Below are 14,535 nucleotides of genomic sequence, written 5' to 3' on the forward strand. Positions count from 1 at the left end.
GAAGCAAACAGGCAGTTTAGTTAAGAGTGTAAACTTGGACCTCTGAAGTCCTTACTCCTGTTCTCTTCATCTGTAAAATGAGAATATTGCCCACCACACACAGGGTAACTGTGAGAAATAGATAAAACGATACATAAAAAGTACCAATCACAGCACCCAAACTTAGATTTCAACCACACATCCTTCTTTTAAATAGTGTGACCATTCACTGCTCACACCTGTGAAGGCCTGAGCTGCTGTGATTTTTATTTTTATTTATTTATTTATTTATTTGCTTTTTGGGTCACACCCGGCAATGCACAGGGGTTCCTCCTGGCTCTGCGCTCAGGAATTACCTCTGACGGTGCTCAGGGGACCATATGGGAGCTGGGAATCGAACCGGGGTTGGCCGCGTGAAAGGCAAACACCCTACCCGCTGTGCAATTGCTTCAGCCCCTGAGCTGCTGTGATTTTGACCTCTGCTACCCACTTCTTTTGTTATTGTCTTGGGGCTTTGGACCACACCTGATAACATTTAGGGGTTACTCCTGGCTCCACACTCAGACATCACTCCTGGAGACACTTAGGGAACCATATGGGATGCCAAGAATTGTACCTGTGTCAATCCTTGCAAGGCAAGCCCCCCACCCACTGTACTATCTCTCCAGCCCCTGGCCCTCATATCTTTATACTTAGATACAACCTCTTTTAAAACCCTTTAGGGGAAATCTCAGATTGTGCCTTTTTATTTTTTGCTTTGCTTTCTGGGTCTCATGTGGTGATCTCAGAGGTTACTCCTGGCTTCTCACTCAAGAGTTAACTCCTGGCAGTGCTCGGGGGACCATATGGGATGCTGAGGATCAAACCTGCATCAGCTGCGTGGAAGGCAAACTCCCTACCCATTGTACTATCGCTCCAGTCCCCAGATTGTACTTTTTAATATTTCCCATTAAACTTTTTAACCTACGCATTCAGGCAGGGCAGGCTCTCCAAGGCATTTTTATTTATTTATTTATTTATTTTTGCTTTTTGGGTCACACCCGGCGATGCTCAGGGGTTACTCCTGGCTCATGCACTCAGGAATTGCTCCTGGCGGTGCTCGGGGAACCACATGGGATGCTGGGAATCGAACCTGTGTCGGCCATGTTGGCTGCGTGCAAGGCAAACGCCCTACCCGCTGTGCTATTGCTCCAGCCCCCACCAAGGCATTCTTTATACATCACTTGGAGGCTGAAGGGAACTTCCAATTATCTAGTGCCCTGAAAAAAAGAACACAGTCTGGTTGTTTTTAAGTTGGGTCTGTGGTTGGCAGAGTAATGAATTTATAGTGCCATCTTCCACTCTTAGAAATAAACAAGGACCTAGATAGGAGAGAAAGTATAGTGAGTAAGGCACTTGAATTCAAACCCCAGCACCACCTATAGTCCCCAGAGCATTGCCAGGAATGATCCTTGAGCACAGAATAAGGAGTAAATCCTGAATACTGCCAAGTGTGACCCAAAATCAAAACTACAAAAATAAGCTAACTACTGGGGTGGCAGTGTTACTACAGCACATAAGGCATATGCCATGCATGCAGCCAACCCAAATTTAATCCTTGGTATTCCATATGGTTCCCTGATCACCACCAGGAGTAATTCCTGAGTGCAAAGCCAGGAATAACTACTGAATATTGCCAGGTGTGCCCCCAAAACAAAATACAAAAAGCAACAACCAACAGTACCTGAGGCAGGGAGCTCTGGCCTCATAAGTTCTCCTATGGCCTGCGTCCCACTACCTCCTGCTTCAGCAAGATGGGTGAGCACGAACTGGCATTTACCAGGCATCAGGATTTACCACTATGTTTCTGGGGTCTATAGATGGTATCTTAAGGTAAGAATATGCAAATTCATGGGGCCATAGAGATAGTACAGCACCTAAGGTACTTGCCTCATCTTCCCTGGTTTGACTCGCACCCCACATGGTCCCTAGGCCTGCCAGAAATGATTGCTCAGTGCAGAGCCAGGAGTAAATCCTGAGCATTACCAGGTGTGGCCCCAAAACAAAAAAGAATATGCAAATTCTTATTGTGAATGAGAAAGCATAAGCCACCCAAACCAACTGATCAGGTAGCTTCCTCCTTACCCAAGGCTCCACTCTAGGGAAGTGAAATCCTTGCAGAGATTTGAGTGACGGGAATTTCTATTCACTCACACAAAGCAAACTTCAGGCTACAAGTTTGAGTGTGAGCCTGAAATAGATACCGGAATAACAAGGCATGCTGCAGACCAATGGAACAGGGTTGAATATATTGACATCTCCCCCCAAGCATATGATCATCTAATCTTTGATAAAGGAGCAAGAAATGTGAAGTGGAGCAAGCAAAGCCTCTTTAACAAATTGTGCTGGCAAAACTGGACAGCTACATGCAAAAAACTGGGCTCAGATCTCTGCCTAACACCATGTACAAAAGTAAGATCAAAATGGATTAAAGACCTCAACATCAGACCAGAATCCATAAGGTACATTGAAGACAAAGTTGGCAAAACCCTCCATGACATTGAAGCTAATGGTCTCTCCAAAGATGTCACATCACTGACCAAGCAAGTGAAAACAGAGACAGACAAATGGAACTATCTTAAACTAAGAAGCTTCTGCACCTCAAAAGAAACACTGACCAAAATACAAAGACAGTCTACAGAATGGGAAAGAATATTTGCCAAATACACATCTGACAAGGGGTTGATATGAAGGATATAAAAAGTACTGGTTGAACTCCACAAGAAGAAAACATCCAACCCCATCAAAAAATGGGGCAATGAAATGAACAGAAACTTTCTCAAAGACGAAATTCGAATGGCTAAAAGGCACATGAGAAAATGCTCTACGTCATTAATCATCAGGGAGATGCAGATCAAAACAATAGTGAGATATCATCTCACACCACAGAGACTGGCCCACATCCAAAAGAACAAAAGCAATGGATGTTGGTGCAGATGTGGCGAGAAAGGGACCCTCCTTCATTGCTGTTGGGAATGTCGACTGGTTCAGCCCTTTTGGAAAACAGTATGAACGATTCTCAAAAAATTAGAAATTGAGCTCCCATTTGACCCTGCAATACCACTCCTGGGAATATATCCCAGAGAGGCAAAGAAGTATAGTTGAAGTGATGTCTGCACTTGTGTGTTCATTGCAGCATTGTTTACAATAGCTAGAACCTGGAAAAAACCTGAGTGCCCAAGAACAGATGACTGTTTAAAGAAACTTTGATACATCTACACAATGGAGTACTATGTAGCTGTTAAAAGACCAAGTCATGACATTTACATTGTGGTACTACATGGAAAGTATAATGCTAAGCAAAATGAGTCAGAAAGAGAGGGATAGACATAGAAAGATTGCATTCATCTGGGGAATATAAAATAACAAAATAGGAGACTAACATCCAAGAATAGCCAAGATAAGTACCAGGAGGTTTACTCCATGGCTAGGAGGCTAGCCGCACATGCTAGGGGAAAAGGCAGCTCAGATAGAGAAGGGAGCACCAAATGAAGGGTGTTGGGAGGATCGTCCCAGGATGGGCGATGTGTGCTGAGAGTAAACTATAGACCGAATATGATTGCCACTCAATGCCTCTTTTGAAAACCACAGCACCCAAAAGGAGAGAGAGAACAAAAGGGAATGCCCTGCCACAGAGGCAGGGTGGGATGGTGGGGGGGGGGGGGAGGTGGGAGGGATACTGGGATCAGTGGTGGTGGAGAATGGGCACTGGTGGAGGGATTGGTATTCGATCATTATATAACTGAAACCCAAGCACAAAAATTTGTAAGTCTACAACTGTACCTCATGGTGTTTCACTAATAAAAATTAAAAAAAAAAAGAACAAGGCGCTTATTATTTCTAAGGTGTTTGGAGAGGAGATCACCATCTTTTTGAAGACTCAGCTCTACGTGAAAATTTGTAAAAAAAAAAAACAAACAAACTGAGGGGCTGGAGAGATAGCACAGCGGGTAGGGCGTTTGCCTTGCACGCAGCCAACCCGGGTTCGATTCCCAGCATCCCATATGGTCCCCTGAGCACTGCCAGGAGTAACTCCTGAGTGCAGAGCCAGGAGTAACCCCTGTGCATCGCCAGGTGTGACCCAAAAAGGAAAAAAAAAAAACTGAAAAAAGCAAAGCAGGAACTTGTAGCAGGAATTCTTACCTCAATGTCCAGACTCTGGACTCTCACACCATAGTGTTGGGAGACAGCGTAACCAGCTGCTGTCTCAGACAGCCACATACCTGCCTCCACCCCAGTGCAGCCTGCACCAAAACTGTGCAGCACCAGACACTCAGTCACCATCTAGTTCCTATAAGAGAGGCTGCAGTCTTTAACCTGGAAGCCTAGTTTATTGTTCTTTTAAAACAGCATGTATTGAGACCAGAGAAATAGTACAGGCTCTGCCTTGCACATGGCAAACCCTGCTTCTATAATCAACACCCCATAAGGTCTCCCAAGCCGTGCCCAGGAATGATTCATGAGCACAGAGTCAAGAATAAGGTCTGATCGCTTAGTACCTGTGTTGCAAACCCTAACACGCAAAGGGAGAGAGAGTAAGAGGAAATGTGCCTGCCATGGAGGCAGGGGGTGAGAAGGGGTGGGGCTGAAGGGGAGGGATATTGGGAACATTGGTGGTGCAGAATGGGCACTGGTGGAGGTATGGGTACTTGAACACTGACTGAAATTCAATCATGAAAGTGTGTAAGTCTGTAACTATCTCATGGTGATTCATTAAAATTTTTAAAAAAAGAAAAATATAGCTAGGGAAGAAAATAAAAAGAATTAGCCCGAGTACAGCTGGATGTGGCTCAAACCCTCCCCACCCCAAAATAACATTTCTTAAGGGAAATCAGACTCTTTTTTTTTTCTTTTTGGGTCACACCCGGCAATGCTCAGGGGTTACTCCTGGCTTTGCACTCAGGAATTACTCCTGGCAGTGCTCAGGGGACCATATGGGATGCTGGGAATTGAAGCTGGGTCAGCCACGTGCAAGGAAACGCCCTACCTGCTGTGCTATCACACCAGCCCCGGAAATCAGACTCTTGAAAGTATTAATTTTCATTGTTGAATCTAGAAAATAATAATAATAATAATCCTTTACCGGGGAGATATGTATCTTAGCAAGCCTATGACATCAGGCTTACTCACTAGTTCTTCCTTCTCAAACTATTTCAGTTATCTGAACCACCACGGTTTCTTGATCCAAAAGCAGAAGTACTGATAGACTATCTCATAGAATAATTGTGCAAATTAAAATTCTCATAGCGCTGTCACATCACTGTTTTTAAAAGGTGTTTTTCAGGGGTTGGAGAGACAGTTTCTCCGATTGATTCAGGTTCAATCCCTGAGCACCATGAAGAGTAATTCCTGAGTGCACAACATCGCCAGGTGTGGCCTCGAAAGCAATAAATACTAGCTAAGTAAATGTTTTTTAGTGCTGAGAAACTGGAAACAAGTTGAACATGTTTTGCATGCAGGTTCAATCCCTGGCACTGCATGGCTCCCTTGCACAAAGTTGTGAATGGCCACTACAAACTGCTGGGCGTAGAGCAACATAAAACATAAAGAGGTTTAACATTATGGGTCCTGCCTTTAACCCTTCTCCAGGTTTTAGAAATGGTCAGGTTCTGGGCCAGAGAGAGATAGTACAGCAAGAAGGGCGCTTGCCTAGCATATGGCCCACTTGGGTTCAGCGTCTCATAAGGTCCCCTGAGCCCACTTGGAGAGATCCCTGAGAGCAGAGCCAGGAGTAAGCCCTGATCAGGCATAGCAGAGTGTGGCCTTCCAAAAAAATTTTTTTAAAGAAATGGTCAGGTCTTTCCTATGTTTATGTTTTTTTTTTTCTTTTTGGGTCATACCCAGCGATGCACAGGGGTTACTCCTGGCTACTCATGCACTCAGGAATCACTCCTGGCGGTGCTCGGGGTACCATATGGGATGCTGGGAATCGAACCTGGGTCGTCCACTGCAAGGCAAATGCCCTACCCACTGTGCTATCGCTTCAGCCCCTATGTCTTTTCTTTTAATGGGAACATTCTCTGTCAATAAATTGTCTGAAATGGATCTTTGCCATCTAAATGGAGAGAGTTTGACTTTGTAGTGCTCTGGATCTGCCTCCTTTTGGATGGGAATGGAAGCTGCGGGGCAGATCCTACTGGTCCAAGAGCTGCAAAGCTCTCTCCCTCCCTTCTTCCCAGCTGGACTCCAGTCTGTGTGTTTGTGGTGAACACCTGTATGTATCCCTGGGGACAGCCATCAAAGAAGATTGCCAGGGGAGCGGGCTGAAGTGCTTCGCTTTCCTGGAGCTGGTTCTAATATCTCAAACACAAACACTTTCTCTTCCAGGGCTTTCCCAGAAGAGTCACCTAGAATATGTCCTCCCATTTATCACCACCCCCAATTTCCTCTTGATGTCTTCATAACACTTACTGAAAGCTGAAATCACTATTACTTTTTTTTTAAACTTTTTGGGAGGGTCACACCTGGCAATGCTCAGTGGTTACTCCTGGTTCTGCACTCAGGAATTACTTCTGACAGTGCACAGGTGGACCATATGGGATGCCGGGGATCAAGCCGGGCACGTGCAAGGCAATTGCCCTACCCACTGTGCTATCACTCTGACCCCCAACTTTTCTGTCCTCCATTCATATGTCAGTGCCCTAAGATCAGGATTATCTTTTTGTTTGTTTTGTTTGGGGACCACACCCAAAGGTGCTGAAGGGCCATTTTTGGCTCTGTGCTCAGGAATTAATTCTGGTAGTGCTTGGGAAACTATATGGGATGCTGGAATCAAACCTGGGTCAGTCTCATGCAAGGCAAACACCCTATTTGCTGTAATATTGCTCCAGCCCCAAACAGGCTTGTCTTTTTGTTCACTTCTGTCTCCCTATTGCCTAGAACAGTACCTGATACACAGGTGCCTACATAATATAATAATCATAATATTGGGGACTTTCTATTTAAAAGTTTCTAGTTAAAAGCATTCTATTTAAAAGTTCTATTGACAATTCCATTATCTGGTTTTAAATTTTTTTAAATTGAACTATCATGAGATACATAGTTATTTGGATCTTTTATGTAAGTAATTTTTTTCTACTACCTTTTACTTTTTTTAGTTTTTGTCATTTTGGCTTCAATTTCTGTGAGGAGGGAGGGCCAGAGAGATAGTACAGGGGTTAAGACTCTTGCTTTGTACATGATCTACCTGGTTCAATTCTTGACACCACCTGTGGTTCTCTAAGCACCACCAGGAGTGACCCTGGGCACAAGGCCAGCAGCAATAAGCCCTGAGCACTTCCAAATGAGCTCAAATCCTCACAAAAACAAAAATGAAATGATTGTTTCCTCTCTACTCAAGTATAATCCTTGGTCCCAACCCACAGTCTAATGTGGAACAGAGTAGATTTTCCAGGGCTCCTCTTTCCCTTTCTTTGTCTTCTTTTTTTTCCTTCCTTCCTGTTCTCTCTCTCTCTCTCTCTCTCTCCCTCCCACCCCCTCTCTTTTTTTCTTTCCTGTTTGTGCTTTGTTTGGGGGCCATACCCAGCAGTGCTCAGGGCTTACTTTACTCCTGGCTCTGCACTCAAGGATCAGTCCTAGCCGCACTCAGCGTACCATGAGTGGTTCTGGGGGTTGAACCTCAGTCAGTCATGTACAAGCCAAGTGCCCCAGCAGCTTTACTATTTTTCTGACCTTTGGATTCCCCTTTCTTAGAGAGTCTTGAACTATAGATTTTTTTCCATTCATAGCTTCATAAATTTACAGAAAACATTTCCATTCCTCAGTTGACTCTAGTGGAAGTAACAAATGCTTTAAAAAATTTTTTTTATAAAGTCGTTCACAATGATTTATTACATTTAATACTCAAATACTAATCCCAGCCACCTTCCCACTACCATATTTCAAATGTTTCCACCCCAAATCCCGAAGCAGAATCAAAATAATTTTGTATAGAGGAAAGTGTGTAAAGACTGTTATATTGCCTTGTACTTTAAACCCCATCAAATGTGATATGCTACTCTTAGTACATCAGTGGTATAGAGTATGAGATGTCCTATGGCAGCAAAAACGGCCGTGTGCTCCAGGAATTCTACAGCAGATTCATTCATGGGTGAGGCTCATCTGAGCCTGTGGAGAGCGGCTGTGAGCATGGCGGTGACTGAGTTGTGGAGGTTTTTGGCTGCCAGGACTCTGTTGGGGCAGGGAGGAGAACTCACCTGCCCACCTGCAAATTGCCCTGGATGAGAGCCTGGTGCAGGGTCTGGAGGCATCTCTGGGTTGCGTCCGTAACAAATATTTTTAAGGAAAAGCTGTCTCAAGTGAAAGCTCATCTCTCTTCTGCAGTGGTCACACTCCAACTCTTAGCCTGCTGTTACCCTGCTGAAGAGTATTGATTCTGTCAGGGAGGTAGCTCAAAGGGCTGACCACATGCTTTGCATGTCAAACGCATGGTTCAATTCCTAGTACCACATAGTCCCTCAACATGGCTGGTAGTGATCCCTGAATATGTAGCATGGAGTTGCCCCTGATCACTGCTGGGGATGGTCCCAAAACCAAATCAATAAAAAGTATTTATGGGGCAATAGTGTTCATTATTAAAGTGGGTAGGGCACTTGACCTGATGTCACCCCAGCACCCCATATGGTCTCCCACCAGGAGTGAACCCCGAGTGTAAAGCCAGGAGTAAATTCTGAGCATACCAGGAATAAACCCTTGCAGAGCTGGGCATGGTCTAAAATCTGGGGAAAGAATTGTATTAATGAACTGACTGGATGCAGGTAAGTGAGGTTTGGCAGTGGGGGCATCATTCATTTTGGATACACTACCACTCACTTTGTGCTCTGTGCTGTGCTAGCTTAGAGAGTGACCAGACCTAGTAACCCTCTGAGGGAATAGGCATACACAATCTTGTGTTAGGCTGCCAGAAACCAGGCTGGACTCTTTGAAAAAGATCTAAAATAACTGCTGAGGAGCCAGAGCGATAGCACAGTGGGTAGGACATTTGCCTTTCACGCGGCCGATCCAGGTTCGAGCCCCAGCAACCCATATGTTCCCCTGAGCACTGCCAGGAGTAATTCCTGAGTGTATGAGCCAGGAGTAACCCCTGAGCATCGCCAAGTGTGACCCCCCCCCAAAAAAAAAAGAAAAAAAAACTGCTGAGCAGACATCAAGAGAACAAGATGAGAACCCAAAGGAGCTGGGAGAGTCCCTTGTTCTGGTTAACAGAAAAAAGATGGGGAGAGGGCTTCTCACACATCTGGCCCAGCAGATATGGAGAATGGCAGTTGCCCAAGACTGTTGAGTTGGGCAGTTAGAATTCACTTTTCTTGCTTGCAGGTGGTTCAGCCTTTTTCCTTAGTCCTGTCTTACATCTGTAAACCAGATGTCAGTAAGAAGGAGCTCTTGGAATGTGGAGGCACAAATTCCTCTTCTGAAGGAGTTTCCTGGTGCAAATTTTTCGTGGGAAGGGGCTTCTAAGCTGAGTCTTGAAAAGCAGGTAAGAGTTTGTCAGATAAAGTAATTGGAGGGGGCTTTCTTTGCAGAAAAAAATACATGAACTGTAAAAACCAGGGAGATAACAGTTGGGTGGAGGCTATATGGGCATGGGAAAGGGGCTACAACCGAACCTAAAAAAGAGTGGGAGGACGACCTGGGGAGGAGTTTCAAACTCCCTTATGACTCCTAGGGACAGTGTAGAGTGTGACCGGAGATTACCTAGCTTGCTGAGGAGAGTTCAGAAGTCGGGCCTGAGGGGTTGCCGTAGGACACTGCAGCTGAGATACATGCTGGTTCCTCTCCAGCCTAACCTCAGACCTTCTGTCTGCCCATCAGAGAAGTTTCTCTGCCTCTTTCTCCTTTGTGGCTGGTGTTTTTTGACTATCCACGTATTGTCAAGACAGAGTGATTTGCTCAGAAGGCAGAAGAGGAAAAGGGGTGAGGCTCTTAGTTCTTGATATGCGGGTGGGAGAATCCCAGGCACTTCTACAAAAGAGCCACATTTACATGTGCTGCCCACGCCTCATCATGGGGCAGGAAGGGCCCCACCCCAGAGCTTAGGGGGCCCAGTTGCCTTTTGTTCTTCTGGTTTTGAGGCCACAGCTGGTGGTGCTCAAGGACTCCTTGAGGCTCAGTGCTTGGTTGGGAAGGGGGGGATCACTCGCAGCTCAGGGGACCATGCAGTATGGGGAACTTAGGCCCACCTCCCACATGCAAAGCCTGAGCTCTGCCCTTTGAGCCATCTCTCAGTCCTCTCTTGCCTCTTCTAAGATTATTAACGACTACCTGGGGGTACTGGCAGAGCAGTCCTGAACTCCCAGCACTACAGTGTCCTGGGCCAGTGCCCTTCCAGCACCTGCCGGCACCCCAACTCACATACCCTCATCCACCCAACACTATCCGCCCACAGGTGGCCCAGAGAGGCAGCTGAAACTTGAGTGAAAGGCTCAGGAGGGCCCAGAAGAAAGGGGGTGGCTGTGAGGGGCTCTCCCTCTCCTCTACCTCCCCCATGGTCCCCCAGCCTACTGCTGCTTCCTTCTTACTTCTTGGCTTTCATGCAAATAAGACACAAAATAGGGAAAGGAGAAGCAACTTAGGGTTCTCCAGGGCTGGGGTACACATGCAGAGGAGCCAGAACTGCCTAGGGACCACTCAGGGTCCAGCCCTGAGGGGCAGCTTCACATTGGGTTTTCAGAAATAATCCACGTGTCTCCTCCCTGGACATAAGAAAGCTTGTGGCCAGGAGGGAAAGGACACCCCCAGAAGTGAGGCTTTCTGGTTCCTAAGAGCAGTGCTCCTTCTTTTTGTGGAGACCGCCCCCTAAACTCCAAGGCCTTTCTCTGAGCCCGGGGCCCACCTACCACAATGTCTCTGAAGTGGAATCTGTCTATACTGCCTCTCCCCGCCCGTCTCATGCTGCTCTCTTGATTTGCTGGTTGGCAGCTGTTAGAAGCTCAGAAGGACCAGTTCTAGAACCTCCATCTAAGAGTTCAAGGGTGACTAGTCCATAATAAAGGAGTCCAAGTGCAGGCTCCCTCCTGCTCCCTACATTTGCCACATTCCACCCCTGATACTCAGCTCAGTCCCAGTCCCACATCCACCCCCTGCCAGGGACTTAGAGCTGGAGGTCAGGAAAAAATCAACCTCCCTTGGGGTTGGAGAGATAGTACTGCTGGTAGGACGTTTGCCTTGCACTCGGCCCACTCGGATTCAAACCACGGCATTCCATATAGTCCCCGAGCTCTGCTGGGGTAATTTCTGAAGGCAGAGCCTAAGCATCACCGGATGTGACCCAAAAAGTAAAAAAAAAAAAGAAAAGAAAAGAAAAAGACCCTCCCTCTGCTCATCTAGGATTTTGGGTAAGGCCTCCTCTGCCACTCCCATAAGAAGATTAAGTGAGAGAAGGAAGAGAAAACTAAACAGGACTAAGTACAAGTTTCATCACCTATCTGTATGGGAACAGGGGGAAGTCTCTGGATATGGAGGAGCCTTCCTTGCCTTAGAAAGACAGTGGAGGGGGAGGACACTGTGTTTGGCAGACTGGTTAGCAGACTAAGGAAGCTGCCTCCCTCACGTGGGGGTCTCTGGGCCTGCTCCCTCTCCCCCTCCTGGCACAGAGGAACTTGCTCTCCAAAGCATGACCTTTACTCATTCCAAGGATTTCCCTGTGTCTGTGGCTCTGAAAACTAGTCAACTGGCCAGCCCAAGCACAGATGACTGGATGAAAAAACTATGGTATATCTACACAGGGGAACACTATGCAGCCACCAGGGGAAAAATGAAGTCATAAAACTTGCTTATAAATGGTTAGACATGGAGAGTATCATGCTGAGTGAAATGAGTGGGAGGGAGGACAAACATAGAATGATTGCACATATATATACATATATATATTACGCTAGAAATATATTTTAAGGTGACAAACTCTGTTCCCCTTTTGACTCAGGGTTGGGATTCTCAAGCTTGAGGTCTGGGGAAAGGAAGCGGCACCCACCCCACCCCGTGAGCCCTCCTCTCTCTCCTCCCAGCAGCTTCCCCTGCCGCATGGTTCAACAACAGCCAAAAGCAACCAGCCCACAGCCTAGTGCTCTGCTCCAACAGCCTCTGAGTCTCCCAGGATGAAGGGCCTCTTCTTAATCGTGGTCACCATCAGCCTCCTGCTAATGCTTCAGGTAAGAGCAGCCTCCCCGGGCAGCGGATGGCTCAAAGGGCTGAGCGCAGGCTTTGCATGCCAGATCCCGGGGCTCAAGTACTGGCTGGTCCTCCTAGCACCACCAAGAGTGAGCTCAGAGGCCTCAAACAAACCAAACAGCACATGCAGTGCCTCAGGCCCCACAACACCCTCGCCCCAGATACCCAGACAGGTATGGAGGGAGGGAATACAGGTTCCTGCTCCCCGAGCCTTCTCCCGTGGACTTGCAGAGGCAGTGCAGCTCCTGCACTGGGACTCCGGCAGGCTCCAGCCCTACAGCCCTTCAGGGTGGCTGCTTGACGGCTGCTCCCAGCAGAAGCCCAAGGCCGGGGAGCACCTGCAGAGTGCCAGTGCCCCGAGGTACCGCCCCAGAATGCCAGGCGAACAGTCCACAAGGAGCCAGCAAGAGGGTGGGGGACAGAGGTCCCCAGATGACTGCCCCAGTGCTGGAGGGGTGGGAAGCAGCTGGCGAAGGTGCTGCTAGGTTGGGGGACACAAAGGCAGTCGAAGTGTCCCACTCCAGAAAGGTGTGGGCTCTAGTGGGCAAGGGGAGGGAACCGCCACGTCCTGGGTCCTGGGTCGGAGCTGTGTGGCAGCCAGCGGCAGCAGCTGAGCACTGCAGAGGGCAGAGCCCAGCCATCAGTCGTCTGAGTGCTGCCATTTCCTCAGAGGGGAAGACATTTTACCCACACCCTTCCCCACGACTCACACCTCACCAGGTGTCAGCAGCCCCATCTCAGGGCACCCGGAGCTGTGACAGCCACCGGGGACACAGGGCCCAGCTGGGAATGTCAAGGGCTGGGGCCACAGGTGCTCTGACTGGAGAAGCTCATGGCCTGGCCTCGGTGGAAGAAAGGCTCTGAGGGGTGAGCCCGGGACAGCCTCTGGTCCTGCCTGTGTTGTGGTCCCCAAGGGGACCCCGTGTCCCCACACAGGACACGAGAACAGACTGAAGACTCATGTGGAGGAGATAGAACATGTCTCTGGAGAATATGCAGAGTTTCAGGTGCCCTGAATGTGCCCAACCTCTCTTCTTGCAGATACAAACTGTGGTCTTAGAAGAGAACAGAAACAGCTCGACTGTCGAACCTGGGAACGATGCGGCCTCCACCCTCGGCACACTGGGCGGAGGCAGCCTCCTCCTTCTCCTGACCAGCACCCTCATCCACCTCTTCTACCTCAGCTGAGGTCGATGCCTGCCTGAGTCCATTTCAAGCCTGAGGAGAGATTCTGCTCAAGAGGGTCAGCTCGGCGCTGACGAGGATGGGAGTTGAGAGGCAGCGTTGGGGGCTCTGGAAGACCAGGACAGCGCCTGTGGTCAATAAAGTTGTCTGTTCTTGGAGCACGGGCCTGTGTGTGGTCACTACATATCACAGGGCCCCAAGCCAGGTCTGCAGCAGCACCGCGGTGTCTCCAAACCCCCTTCAGGGTAAGAGGGGCCCCGAGGAGTCTCCACCCATTTCCCTGCCCCAACATCCAAATGCTGAAGGCTCCCCATTCCATCCCCCTCCAGGACCAAGGCCCTGAAGCTGCCCCCTTGCCCACCTTTCACCTGCCCCTTCACCTGTCCCTGGGTGTTTGGAAGGGTGGCCAGAATCCCACACCTCTGTATCTGAATTTTTATTTGTGTGTGTGCGGCTGGGGGGTTGGTTGGAGCCACATCAGGCTCTACACTCAGGAATTATTCCTGGCGATGGGGGACCATATGGGATGCCAGGGATCAAACTGGGATGGACGGTGTGCAAGGCAAACGATGAACCTACTGTACCATATTTTTGGCCCCTGTATCTGCATTTTTAGAATGACAGATTCTGAGAGACCGCCACTATAGGGGGTCTCACGGACTTTCTCCAGCCAGGGGGTATAAGAAGAAAGAAACTCAGAGCAGCAATATGCTTCTCTCCCCTCAGGGTGGGGAAGAGAGGAAGGATAAACAGCCACCGTCCTCCTGCCTTGGGATGCTGGGGCTGCGGGGGGGGGGGGGGGGGGGGGTGGGAGGGAGGGGCGGTTTACGAAGCCCCACAGAAGGCCCTTCACCTCTTCCTTGAGACTAGACCGGGAATGGGAGGGAGGAGAGAGCTGCTCCTCTTCTATGTGCGGCCTCTCGGAGTTGGGAAGGGGGGTCCCACACCCCATCCTGACTCAGGCCTAAAGCCAGACTTGAGGGAAACTGAGAGGCACACAAGTGGGCAAGACCCTTGGGGCATCCCTCACCCCCAGTACCCTTCTCACTGAATTTCCAAACTTTCATCCTGGAACTTGTCTTCACTCCTAAAACGCTTTCCTTCTGCCATCCTTAAGTGCAGCTGACTCCTTCCCAGTCCCAGGGGTTCCTCTAGGTGGCCTGCCCA

General features: G+C 48.5%; 1 long non-coding RNA gene across 1 annotated transcript in view; it reads left to right on the forward strand.

Annotated features, from left to right (window-relative positions):
* Window positions 1-13,508, forward strand: part of LOC130031779 (uncharacterized) — a 30,279-nt gene extending 16,771 nt beyond the window's left edge. The window contains exons 2-3 of the long non-coding RNA XR_008793707.1: window positions 11,939-12,164; window positions 13,225-13,508. This is a non-coding gene — a long non-coding RNA (uncharacterized LOC130031779). The remainder of the gene's footprint in view (window positions 1-11,938; window positions 12,165-13,224) is intronic.
* Window positions 13,509-14,535: the final 1,027 nt, after the last annotated feature.

The sequence above is a fragment of the Sorex fumeus genome, unplaced genomic scaffold (genome assembly GCF_029834395.1).
Source record: "Sorex fumeus unplaced genomic scaffold, SorFum_2.1 ptg000047l, whole genome shotgun sequence".
NCBI classification, from domain to species: Eukaryota; Metazoa; Chordata; class Mammalia; order Eulipotyphla; family Soricidae; genus Sorex; species Sorex fumeus.